Here is a 13,944-nt window from a genome sequence, read left to right as displayed (position 1 = left end):
CCATTGAATTAAGTACCTCAGTGTTGGGTGACTTTGGGCTTGCAGGCTGTTCATCACAAAGCTAGAATGATCAACATTAAAGGCAGGCAAGACCAGAGCTGCCTGCCCTAAGAAGGGCAAGAAAGATGTTTGACTAGGAATCCTGTAAAGGGAGCAGTAAATGAAGGGTGAGAAGGAGTCAGGCTGCACGAGGGACAGCAAAACATCCATTTCCTTCTACTCTAAATAGTGAGCAGACCTGCAACAGACTCTATTTTGGGGAAGTTTCTGTTCTGGATCCAACACCCATTGAGAAAGTGAGCACTAAATCGGCTCAATTACTAGAAGACCCCTATCCATTAAAGTGCCTGTGCATGTAAAGAAGAGTTTTGATCTTTTTTTCTCTCTAGGTTCGGTTTAACTCCTTCCTTTGCTGGGGTGGGTGGAGCAGCAGAGTCCTTTTTTTGTCATATGCTGTGCTTGTACAAAGCCCAGTTTACTGATGCGTGCTGCAGAGTAACTTCATACATGTGGATAGTACACCAAGCTCTTTCCAGCAGCAGAAGACTCACCACGTTTACAGATCTGTGATTACCCCAAGAACCATGAAGAAGCTCAGTTGAAATTCAAACAAGCTGACCTAATTGGCTTGGGGTTTTTTTTGTTTTGTTTTGTTCTGTGATGGATATAAGTTTTTCTTTTTTGTTTGTTTGTTTTGATTTTTAATTTTATTTATTTATTTATCTATTTATGTATTTATTTATTTGTTTATTTTTGCTTGACTGGTTTTGTTGTTATTCTGGTTTTTGTTGTTGTTGTTGTTGTTTTAATTTTTCATTTTGTGTTTTGTTTTATTTTATTTTTCCTCAAGAACCTCTCAGAAATGCGAAAGGGAATAGGAAATACATTTGGTAAGGCATTCTGATAGTGGTAGTCATAATGGTAGTCTATCTTTACTTGCAACTTTGGAGAGTCTTGCTGTTCTCTTCATCCTTTAAAGGATGTGCTCTTGTCCTGTAATGGAAGAGAGCTTGAAGGATCTCTACAGAGACTGGTGAGTATCAGTGTACTTCCATCAGTTCTCAAACTACACATCTCCCCATTGTCTGCAGCTTGCTTGATCTCAAGTTTTCTGTATGAAACCAGTTCATAGACTGAGTCAGCATGTTACCTATAGCCTGGGATAGGAATGAAGGCTGAGACCCTGTGACAGAGAAAATGGTGTTGCTAAACACTCCTTTAAATGATCTTTTTAAGTAGGTGTTATTGTTTTCTTTTTGTTTATGAGGCAATACATTCTACTCTAAGAATAATAGCTGAGGAACAGTAAACAAAAATGGCAAATTGGGGCTTCAGATGACAAGTGTTCTTGACCATTTTATTGCATTCCTGTTACTGAGCACTGGGTTTAACTAACACCAATTCATCTCCATGAGAATTGTTGACAGAAAACTGAAACAGCTTTGTGTTAGAGAATAGTATGTCAGTCTGTAAGGAATTGACAATGCTTATTCTTCTGAGACTTGACAATGTTCTTTCATGACTAATTAGTCCAAGCACAATTAACTCAGGTACATAGGGCAGAAGTACAACTGCATCAACTACCACTTAGTTGACATTTGTAACAAAATAGCGTTTCTAAGCTCCCACATCTTAAGGTGGTGTGTGTTTTGCCTTCTAGAAATATATACATTTTCAAAGAGAAAAGGCTCATGTTTGAGAAAAACTATTAGTACCAAGGAAATAACATTTTATTTCTCAAATGTTTTTGGAGCCAAACACAAGTAGAATCATTGTCCTTAGAACTTGTATGGATTATGGAGGCAAATTCTATGCTTATTTTCACAAATTGCATGGACAGAATTTGGGGCTTGGCCTAGAAAAATGAATAATCTCTTACTCTTTCCATGTTTGCTTGCTGTTAAATATTTTCAGGAAGTTTTGCTTTGCTGATCCCTCATTTTCCTCAGACTTTTCTGGGGACATTTGAAAGGATATTTAGTTTATGGATCTTTTTGTACTCATCATCACCACCAGTGGAAGTCTGGTTCCTTTGACTTAATTCTGGACCATGGCTCTCTCACTGCTCAGTAAGGACGTCACAGATAATACGTCACACTTCAACTCAAACCAATGTGACTACAACAGCTTTTTACCCTGGACAAAACCCAACACTTCCCAGTGCTGTCATTCTCCCTTTCTGGGGTCTCCTCTGTTTGAACATGAGGAAAGGCACCTCAGAAGCTAACTTCACAAACCTCAAGAAAATTTTCCTACTGGATGTGTCATCACTAGCAGACATAAGGAACAGATTTTTGTCAAGTTCTGAGGGGAGGTTGATTGGATTGCAAGGGCGTATACCACGTGCAGGCAACAATAATGGGATGGCAGGGAAAAAACCTCCATCCCTTCAGTTCATTGCCTCATTCGATCTTGGTATGCCACAGCTCAGCTTTTAGAGCTAATTCAAAGAACTTTTCTAGTTTCTCTAACATAAAAACATTTCACTAACAATACTAGATTAGCCTAGCTTGCCATGCCATTAACACTACAGACATTTTGAACAATTACTTAACTTAGTGTACTATTTCTAACCTTCATTTAAGACAGCTCAATGTAAAAGCGAGTGAAATTTAATGTTTTCTTGTGTATTTTCTTTTCACATATTACTTTTGTTAGCAGCAGGTCTGAAGTCATAAATGATTTAATTTTTCTGTAGAGAAGATACTTTTAACTTAGAAATATTGCAGCCACATAGGTTTATGCAACACTAAATCAGGATTGCCTTTTCCTAGTTCCAGTTTAATTTCATAATAAACTTTATCCACGTCTATCTATAAGAGATTTGTACTGAAAATTCTTGAGATATTGGTCTTTATGCATGAAGAATGAGAGTATGATAGTTGAAACAGATTAACACACTTTATTTCCATTTCCTATCTAAAGGAAAGACGTAGGCATTGAGACTAAGGTACCTCTGAAATAGCTTTGTTTAAAGACTGCTGAGCCTGAATGGCTTCATTGGACCACATATTCTCTAACTCTGCTCTCTTACTACTTTTAACTATTTTTTGCATTTGACATTTGTTTCTTGCATGAAACACAATGAAGAAGACTGTGTATACATTATTGTGTAAGTCTCTATCATACTTATTTTTAGAGAACTACTTTTTAGCCGGCTAGTAAGTAGGTTTTTCCATGCTCTATGAAGGAATAAGGGCATTCAGGACGTGTTTGGACAAATGTTTGAGGGTTGGACCTAGATTATCCTTAAGGTCCCTTCCAACCCAAACCATTTGTTTTGGTGTGTCTCTCTCTCTCTCTCTGAGCCCCGGCTCCATTTTGGCCTCGGCTAGCTTGAGAGACAAACCACAGTTGGAAGGATATTTTTATCTCAGGGTCCCAAAGATCCCAGAGCGGCTGGAACCTTGTCCTTTAGAGAGAGCAGGTCCTCATTAATGGCAAAAGGAAAGAGTCTGCTCTTGATTTGGGGAGAACTAGGGCTTTATTCTGTGGTCCTGCCCTCACAGGGTCTGGAGCTCAGTCCCTGTCCCTGTCCCCCAAGTCAAGAGGCAACTCCACGTGGCTTTTATCCAGGGGGGAGGGCTAGAGGCAGGGACAAGCCACTACCTGATCAGGGATAAGGAGGGAGTGGAACAGAGTTGGATTACATTCCAGTGCGGGAGAATGGGTGGGGAAAAGGGTCAGAGACAAACCTAGGGATGATACACTTTCCAGGGGAACAGGAGGGTACAGAAGAAACCATTACAAAACCCAATATAAAACTGAAATACAATATAAACCCAAATAATGCACAGCAACAGTTTGTGTTGGGTTTGTGTAGCCATGTTCTGGGGCTTCAGTGGTGGTTTCTGTGAGAAGCTGCCAGAAGATTCCAGATCCAGCCAGCTCCAGGACAGACCAGCTGGTCAGGACTGAGCCTGTCAGGAATGATGGTAAGGCCTCTGTGATAACATATTTAAAATATCCTTAATGGGCAAATGTAATTGGTGCCAAAGAATATATGAGAGTAACAACTCTGCAGACGCTAAGGTCAGTGGAAAATGAGGGCAGGGTGTGCTCCAGGTACCGGAGCTGAGATTCCTGGTGCAGCCCATGGTGAGGGAGCTGTGCCCCTGCAGACCATGGGGGTCCATGGAGATGCAGAGATGTACCCATAGCCCATGGAGGAGCCCCAGGCTGGAGCCTGAGAGGAGGCTGTGACCTCTTGGGAGGCCTGTGCTGGAACAGGCTCCTGGCAGGCATCTGCAGACCCATGAAGAGAGGAGCCGAACAGATTCCCTGGCAGGATTTGTGACCCTCTGAGGGGCCCCCAGGAGCAGGCTGTGCCTGAAGGACTGCATTCGGTGGAAGAGCAATCCATGTTGCAGCAGTTTGTGGAGAACCATTGCCCATGGATTGGACTCACACTGGAGAAGTTCACAGAGGACCATCTCCTGTGGGAGAGCGAGAGACTCTTCTCCCTGAGCAGCAGTAGGAACACCATGTGATGTACTTATTGACTGTAAGTCCCACTCCCCATCTCTCTGTTCCCTCCTGTGGGAGGACAGACAGAGATAGTGCTGAAAGCACTCTTTCTCCTAATGTGTTGCAGCTGTGTTAATTACCAAAGAGTGCCCTTGCCCTCACAGCTATGGGTGATAAAAGAGTGAGTTAGGTGGTGGGGTGGTCAGTCAGTTGGAGTCTGCTGACCATACTGCGAGGAGGAAGAGACAGGAAGCAGAGAGCTAGAAATGCAGAGAGAAGAAGGAGAGAAAGAGCCAGAGCTGTGTGGAGCAACCCATGGAACTGCAACTTAGCAAAGGTATGGAAGACTTTTAAAATAACATGGGTCTGCAATGTAGAGAAGGTATTTTAGGTAACAGGGTACTGAGGCCCCCTGAAGTTTTTAAAGAAGCACTCTGGAGTGCTGTGGCCATCTCAATGATGACAACACCCTCTCTCACTGGGAGAGGTAGAGCTGATAATGAGAAGGAGTAGAGACAAGTTGTCTTTAAGATTTATTTTAATTTTCATTATCCTGCTCTGACTTTGTTAGCAGTAAAATCAATTACTATCCCCAATTTGAGTTTTGCCCATTGTGGTGGTTCTTTAGAGAGACCCAGATGACTGTCAATGGCAAAAGGCAAAGAGTCTGCTCTTTCTCCGGGGCTGGGGGGAATCACAGCTTTATTTGGGTTCCAGCCCTTTGAGCTCCTTTAGCTCCTTCCCCATCCCTGTTCCGTGGCAAAGAGACCAACCTGCCCTCTCTCAGGGCTTTTACGCAGGGGGAAAGGGGCTAGAGGCAGGAACAAGCCACACTACCCGATCAGGGACAAGGTGGGAGTGGAACAGAGTTGGGTTACATTCTAGTGTGGTAGGATGGGCACTGCTGAGCAGCAACAAACCACATGATAGAGTTTCCAAGGGGGACAGGGGATACAGAAGAAAACATTACAAAACCCAATATAAAAATGAAACACAATATAAACCCAATTGATGCACTACAACATCTCCCTCCTTCTTATTAAATTGAGAAGGAGGAAGGCTCAATCCATGGGAGATGTTCAGAGTTTGGACATTGAGTACCTTTAGAGCTGAAAAATAAAAATGACCTTTAGTGCAAACAAACTGTCCAGAAAAATACTGTTAAGGGATAATTAGGAGAGGGTTCAGCACTTTCTCCTCCTCCAGGCAGCACTGGCCCCTTGTGGGGCCTCTGCAGGTGGCTTTGCAGTTTTAGGGATAAAAGGTTTCACCCACTGGAGACCTGGGGGAGTGGACACATAGGCAAACCCACGACTCCAGGTGACCAGATCATGAGGACTTTTTGTTTCCTGGGTTGCTGGATCTTTTATCATCACCTCCGGTGACTTTTGCTAAAAAGCAGAACTGGTTAAAGCATGATTAGTTAATTCAACCTGTGCATTTTCCAGTTTTTTCTCCCCCCTCCTCAGACTTGCCCCATTTGTGTCAGCACGCTGGGCAAGCCGGCACTCAGCTTTTAGTATTTTGAAAGGTTCTCTTTGGGCCCCTGAGATTCCCCCGTCCCCATCATCCCGAAAGTCCAGTAATTGTCTTTTTAAAGTGCATTGAGATGCCCAATGTCCAGCCTGATTGCACAGGAGACACATTCTTCTCTTGGGTGGTGGCTGTGGCACAGGAGACATGGCATCTACAGCAGCAGCTTTTTGTGGTGACTTGACTCTGGAACTGTGGCTTTGGTGAGCTGTTATGAAGGGAACCTTCCTGGCACACACATGGAGCTTGTCATCTAAGGCTGGAGCTGGTTCCATGGGCTGGCTGAGGATGGCTGCCTTGCACTGTTCGTTTGCATTGGCCAGAGCCATCTCCTCCAGGACCTGTTCCTGGGCTCCTTCCTCCTTAACCTGTAACTCAATAGCACTGGTTAATCGCTCCACAAATGCAACAAAAGGTTCTGATGGAAGCAAACGAATTTCCTGAGCCTGCTTGAGGGCTGAGATCCATTCTCTACCACCCCATAGATGTTCTAATTGAATTGGGAAATTATTATTATCAACAGCCATTTCAGGATTTTGCCAAAGCTCCGGAACTAAATATTTTTGGAGATTAAAGGCAACTATAGGATTCCCTGCTAAATTTGCTTTTAAAAGGTTGCAGAAGTATCCACTTTCATATCCCAAACTGATCTGAATCTGAGCTTTGCATAAATCCTGAATTGCTTGTTGGGGGAAGGAGTCCCAATAACCATGGACAACACTCCCCTCTTTGACTGTCAATATGTGAAAGGGGTAGCAGAAAAGTCGGGATCACTTCTGGGTTCCCCCCACTCCCTCTAAGGCGTGGGACCTGGGGTTGTGGGTGGGGAAACCGTGGGAACCAGAGGCAGGGAGCAGCTGGAGGCTTGACTCACAAGGGGTGGATTCAGAGGGTGGAGGTTTGAGGGTTGGGGGCAGAGTCAGAGGAGAGGGAAGGAGGGGTCTGGGGAGAGGAAGGGATTGTAGGAAGGAGGGACAGACAAAGAGGCTCCTTGTGACTCAAGAGCACATGGCTTCGGCCATTTTGGGGAACAAAGGAGTCTCCTCCATCTTGTGACCCCCTTCCAAACTAAGACTAGTTTGGGAATCAGTAAGATGGGGGTTTTGAGCACCCAAACTGTCTGTAAAAGTACAAACTGGGGAAGAAGGGAGGTTTGGGGAAAGTTTAGGGACTTCCCGAGGAATCTGGCCAGAATTCCTTGAGCAGGGGAGCTCTGGAATTTGGGGAAAGCCTGGGGACCTGCAGCTTCCCTGCCCTATCTGGTAGACTGCTTTCCTCAGAATATCTGAGGCTGAGGAAGGGGTTTTAGGGTCGGGAGAGAGGGAGACTGAGGAAAGTGGGGAAAATCCACAAAGAATTGGGGTTTTTTCCTTTTCATTTTATTTTTGCAATGCAAACCAAATCTGCAAGCTCCAAAGAGCAAAATTTGCTTTTTCTCTAGCATTAGGGGAGCTTGATTGAGACAATTTTTTTGCAACAGCTTCCCAAAATTCTGGGAAGCTTATTTGCTCAGATGATACCTGTGGAAACTGAGAAAACAACTACTGAATTCATTTTTTCAGCTGTTTCTTTGAACAATGGGTCCCCCCATCATCCAAGGCACTTAAAATTTGGTAATAGACTCTTTTGAGACACAGACAGCCTAGCATCCATTTTTGGCTCAGATTTTAGGTTTTGTGTCCCCTTTAACTGTGACTGAGAAACCGGAAAGAAAAAAAAACCTCGCTGGAGAGAAAAAAAAAGCCGAAGGGGAAACTTACTTTTTTCCACCCCCTGAGCTGTGCAGCCGAAACTGAGTGTACTATTAAAGCACCCTGAAGGTTTACTCTGAAAGCAAAAACCTTCCCCCAAAGGAAAAAAACCTTTTCCTGAGGAACAGCGCCTCTAAAAATTTTTTCCTTAGATCCCAAATTGATAACTTAACAAGAATCCAGCATGCAAATGAATCCTTCTTTCCCAATCACTCCTCTTGCCTGAGACTGACCCTTTTGGTGCAAAAAGAGCTTCCAGTCTTGGTTCCCAGGGTCGGCTTTCCACAAACATGTGGTCACCTTCTCTGGGAGCAGTCTGCCGTTCGGGAGGCTTCTTTGCAGCACTCCAATGGGTTTTTAAAGTCCGAAGGAAAAAACTACAGCCTTGGTATGTGTAATCCTGTTTTTCGGAGACTCCACAGTGAACGCCAAGCCTGACGGCTCTTTATCTCTGCATGGATGGACTATGTTTTGGGACTCACATGCCTGTGTGAGGTTCCTCAGCCATGTGCTCCCTGCGTGGTTCTTCCAGCTTTCTGGGAGCCCTTTGTGGCTTCGAGCCTCACCTTTGGGTGCCAGCTGTGGCGGTTCTTTGGAGAGACCCAGATGACCATCAATGGCAAAAGGCAAAGAGTCTGCTCTTTCTCTAAGGAGGGGAGGGAATCACGGCTTTATTTGGGTTCCAGCCATTTGAGCTCCTTTAGCTCCTTCCCCGTTCCGTGGGGAAAGAGACTGACCTGCCCTCTCTCAGGGCTTTTATGCAGGGGGAAAGGGGCTAGAGGCAGGGACAAGCTACAGTACCCAATCAGGGACAAGGTGGGAGTGGAACAGAGTTGGGTTACATTCTAGTGTGGGAGGACTGAGCACTGCTGAGCAGGGACAAACCATGTGATACAATTTCAGAGGGGGACAGGGGATACAGAAGAAAACATTACAAAACCCAATATAAAAATGAAACACAATTTATAATAAACCCAATTAATGTGCTACAACAGCCCATGATGGTGAGTTATCTGTCCTGATCCTTATCTCAACCCATGGATCCTTTCTTGTACTTTTTTTCCTGTGCCTAGTTGCAAAGGGTAGTGATAGAGGCACAGGGGTCTTCAGGGGGTGCCTGGCATTCACTCAGGGTCACCCACAATACCATTGTATGAATCCATGGTTCAAGATCCATGATGACTGATTGTTTATTACCACAGGTACATTTATTGACACAGGACATTCTTCAGGGTCTGGTCCATCCAGCTCAATACATAAACTTTCCTGTAAGTAATGAAAAAACACATAAACTGTCTTTTAAGTAATGAAACCTTCTCCCCATGATGAGTGTCTTGGTGGCTGTGCTACAAAAGGGAAGCTCACTTTTGCTCTTTGTGTCTTTTCCTGCATATTAGGCCACTTTCTACCCACTCTTCTGGATGCCAGATCTACAACTCTGCAGCACAAAAGGGAGGAAGCCACCAGTGCAAAAGAGGTCTATATCAGCAGTGGTTGGTAGAGATTTCTCCAAATGTCTATCAGACAAAGCCCTTGTCTGGACTTGAGCAGTAGTGGTCCTGGTTTCCCACATCTCTAGGTCCCAGTTGGACTCATTGGCAAGAAAGATACTTCCCTTCTGCATTCATAGAAGGAAAAACTCTAATCACCTGAGCATGTTGAGGGTGAACAGAAATTATGGCAATGTCATGTCTTGTCCTATGATATAAGCAGCAGAGCAGAGAATTTCAGGAGCAAAACTTTGAATTAAGCCATCTGCTAGTCTTTAAATGGTGAACACCACGCAACAACTCTTGTTGAACAGCCAAGAGCATGCTTCTCACTGATCTCTGCTAAGACTGTTTTGCAGACTTGTTAGTCCTTGACAAAAAGGTCTAGGACTAAGAATTATACTCCATTCTCTCAATAAGGCTGTAATTAATGTGCTCAGTGTCTGCACAGCTTTAGTGTATAATAACCATGAAACAGTAGCAGAATCATTCCCTGCAGAGAGGAAAGGCTTCTTCTTGTCCTTCTGATAATCATTGCTGTGTGACAAACTTTTTATAGCTCTTCTTGCCCTTAGGTTTACTATTCATTTTTTTCTTCAATAGAAACATTTCCAACTATTTTGCAAAGTATACTGGCTTCACCAAATGACTCACTGATAATTACTGTCATAGGAGAGCCAACTGCTCAGTATGTTAATATGCCTTTTGCTATTCTTAGTTGTTATGGTGGCTGTAAAAACCCATCATGAGATGTTTGCTCTGTGTCCTATCTCAAAACATAACATAATAGAAAAATATCTGTCCCTGGTGTCTTTCTGCCTGCAGTGGTCAAGCACACATATTTCCAAACATCTTGGTAACTCAAGTGAGCTATATTTCTTAAAGGTTTAGTGCTGTAATTTAAGTCAGGATTAATCACAAATGTAAATCATCAAAGTCAGTGGGATGACTAATGTGAACAAAGATTAAATGGTAAGACCAAGTCTCAACTGTGTTTAAGAAATGACTACCAACCCCCCCCCCCCCCCCCCCCCCCCCATGCCTCTGGTTTCTTTACACATTTCTCACCTTGGAGTATGACAAATGAAGCAGAAAAGTAGTTGACTAAAAAAGCAGCAGTGAATAGTGTTAGGTCGTATTGAAAAAATTGACTAAGAATTTTGACTTTCCCTTGTCTTGACTCTGCTGGAGACCAGGCAGTGAATTTTGTGACTTTTATTACAATTTTTGAGTAATCTCATTTAGATGACTAACTGAATGAGGTTTGTGTTATTCTGTCATTTGGGAAACTTCTATGCAAGATGCTTTTGTTTTGTTTTGGAGGTAAGATTGCTCATATCCACATGGACAGAAGACTGTTTAAAGTGTGAAAGGTTCTTGGGGGGAGTTGTTTATTTGCCTCCTGTCACAAAATTTCATCTGCTGGGGCTTTAGACAAGATTCTGCTAGCAGTTGCTTCTGTTGCTGCAGATCAGGAGAGCCTCTGGACACAAAGAATCTTTGGGCCCCTTCTAGCAGAACTGATCTTACTACTCAAGAAATCCCCACTTCACAGCAAAATCCTCCAAATTATTGTCCTGTCTCATTTAATCAGAGTGATTCAAAAGTCAACAGCGAGGCAGCTCTGAGAAAGTACACATATCAAATCCCACTAGTCCTTGGCAATTTCTGAACAAGGTGTCAAAAAGTAGAACTTAGGGTGGTGAGCTTGTTTCACCATACTAAAATAGTTCCCGATGGTAATCACTTGTCACTTGTCTCCCTCCTGTGCTGTTGGCCATGAGAAATTGAGATCTACCTACCTGTGTGTCATCTCCACCTTCCTTTCAAATTTAATGTAGGTGTAAGGTGTGCCTTGCCATCTCAGTCACCCAGAGTGCCTGCTGGCTTTCCTTCTTGTGTTTTCATGTGGTGCACTCCAGATTTCCTACTGATCATGTCTGCTACTCAGTCACAGGAAGAGGGAAGCTTGGACTCATCTGTGGGTTTTTTGGTGTGGTTTTTTTTTGTTGTTTTTGTTTTGTTTTTTAATTATTATTTTATTTTTATTTTCAGTGATATACCTAGCATTTCCTACTTTCTATATGCATACTATACACTTCATAAAATGGCACATTTTCACATTCTTGAGAGCTTTCCAATGAATTTTTTTTTTTTTTCCCAATCCAATGTAAAATCTTTGGTGTTACATGTTTCTGCTTTTCACAACACTGGCAGTACTATCTTGAGAGTTTCAGTAAGAGCAGTGTTCTACACAGTAGCAGCATATGTGTTCACTAATGAAATGAACTTTTGAAAATACTTCTTTTTGTGTTTAAAATATTCAGGTGAAATCAGATACTTCCATCAGTTCTGGAGATATTGCTGTTCCCGACATTGTCTCTCAATCTAAATGAGTAACAAGCCAGTGGCTGTAGGGGCAGAATTGGCATTTGTGGCCTAAGAAACAGAACATTTTTGTTAGCTTTCAGACTCATCTAAAATACTCAAAAACCATAACCTTCTTAGTTTGTCATATGAATAGCCATGAAGCCTTAAGTAGGCTGTTGCAGTGCAAAAGTATCATGTAAATTTTCTTTATTTAGTCCAAGCACTTATTGTGAAATTTTTGGTGTTTCTTCACACTTTACAGTTCCAGTAAACATTGCCTCACTTATGTCTGCCTAAGTTACAATGTGAACATCTATTTCTCTTGGGTTTGCTTTCAGCAAGAGTATATTGCAGCACAAATATTTTTCCAGAACAGTTTCCACAAATGTTCCCAGATGCATAGAAATATTTTGATTAATACTTCAAACTGTAGTCAAATGACTTGCCTTTTTCTTTAATGCATTTTATTTCTGTCTTTGATCTTTATAAAATCACAGTATCACCTATTTTATGGAACTTTCACTACTGCTCTTCTTGAGCAGGAAGCTCTGGAGGAGACAGTCAGTTTTAAACATTTTTGAGCACTGATCACACTAAATATTTAAAAAGATTTGGTGAATATAGTTTTCTGTAATTGCATTGCTATGTAGTAAACCTCCTACAGATTTAAAGAAAGCAACAAAAGAACCAAGGATAATAGCATCTCTTCAGTAAATTTCAGAGGGTATGTGTGTGTACACATATCTAAATCATTAAATTGTGTTTAGTAGAGCATAATCTTAAGAAACATTTTATTCTTATTTTGCTCCAGATTTATTTCAGTTGTTACATTTTGTAATACTGTATGTGGACAGTAATAAAAGTGAGGAATGAAAGCCTTTTTTCTTTGGAGGCACTGGAATTTTACTTTCATCTAATTCTAAATTTCAAGTTGGGTCATATTCAAAGTTGATATTATGGGAAGCCTAAGAGGCATCGGCGCAACCGAATGCTAAGGTGTTAACCAATGTTGGAGATGACAGGCATTACTTCTGTTATATTTTTGTGAGTTGCTTCTCAAATGCCTTTTCTAGACTTGCATGTAGTACTGTGACTCAGCGTAGCTTTAGAAATTCTCATTAAGCCAAAATCAGAGGTAGTGTTAAGAGAGTTTAAGTCATGTAGCAATGAATCCAATGAATATAAAGGAGTTGAAGTTAACATTGTGCTGTCCAAAAGCCAGTATAAATCATACCATGCTAGAGTCAGCTAAAAATTTAGCCAAAGATCTTCATGACCTACTTCATCCCCCCAACAGGAAAATCAGCAGAGGTGGAGAATCATAGAATGATTTTTTTTTTTTTACAGTTTTCCCAAAAGCCTTATACTCCTTTTGTGCAGAATTCACAAAGCTACGTCTTCATCCATGGTTGTTGTTGTTGTTTTTTCTTTTCTGTACTTCAGGGGGGAGGAAAAACGGTGAATATGTTCCAGCCACAGCCACATCAGCATTCAGTCTGTATCCCACCTTATCCCTGAATCTATCAAATACCCACTGTAAGATTTGGAGAGTAAGGCCAGATTTTACTGTAAAAAGGTTTTGACTTTCCTGAACTCCACCTAGTAGAAGTAATGTAATATATAGAAAACGTCTTTGTTACTAATCTGGGAGCTCAGGTCTGTTTTTATGGCTGATTATAATTAGTGACAAACATATAAGTAAATAGGCGACCAAACTCCATCTGGAATATTATTTCCAAGACTGTCCACCCACATAGGAAGGATATTATTTGCCTTGGAGACTTCTTTCTAGAATTCTAGAATTTCGAGAACCTGAGTCATAAAGGCAAATTTGAACTACTGTGGTGGTTTTTTTTTTGTCCCCCCCCCCCCCCCCCCCCCCCAAATATGTGACTTAAAGTTGATAAAAGCATATGCCCGGGATTCATCAGAAACCTTTTGTCATGGTGAAAACAATATGCACCATTTAATTTTTAAAACAGCCTGAAGTTTCAGAATTTACTTTGGTTTTTGACAGTTCTGAGAACTCAGTGCACTGTATTGGTACAACATGTGTGGGACATAATGTGCGCTGCACAAGGTTCCTCACATAGGTTCTTCAGTGTGCCTAAGACCTTAAGTAAGACACCAATATTTATGAGCAAGCAGGTCTTCCAGCTTATTGCTGGATCTCATGTCTGATATTTCCAGTAGCATGCCAGCTGTCTCTGCATGTCTGTTACCCACTAGCAAGTGGAAGCATGGGGAAAAAAACCTGACTGTGCAGCATCCAGGTAGAGGCAGTGGCTGATCTCTCAGACTCGGGCTGATTTTTGCTCCCCTTTCTGTCACAG

At 42.2% G+C, this 13,944-nt stretch overlaps 1 long non-coding RNA gene across 1 annotated transcript; it reads left to right on the top strand.

Annotated features, from left to right (window-relative positions):
* The first annotated feature begins 4,671 nt into the window (after nt 1–4,671).
* LOC120765490 (uncharacterized) lies at nt 4,672–12,478 on the top strand. Its single transcript, XR_005704430.2, has 3 exons — nt 4,672–4,804; nt 8,954–9,019; nt 9,149–12,478. It is a non-coding gene; the product is annotated as an uncharacterized LOC120765490 (long non-coding RNA).
* The last annotated feature ends 1,466 nt before the right edge of the window (nt 12,479–13,944 follow it).

This window comes from Hirundo rustica, chromosome Z, assembly GCF_015227805.2.
Source record: "Hirundo rustica isolate bHirRus1 chromosome Z, bHirRus1.pri.v3, whole genome shotgun sequence".
Taxonomy (NCBI): Eukaryota; Metazoa; Chordata; class Aves; order Passeriformes; family Hirundinidae; genus Hirundo; species Hirundo rustica.
This window is presented reverse-complemented; position numbering and strand designations above follow the sequence as displayed.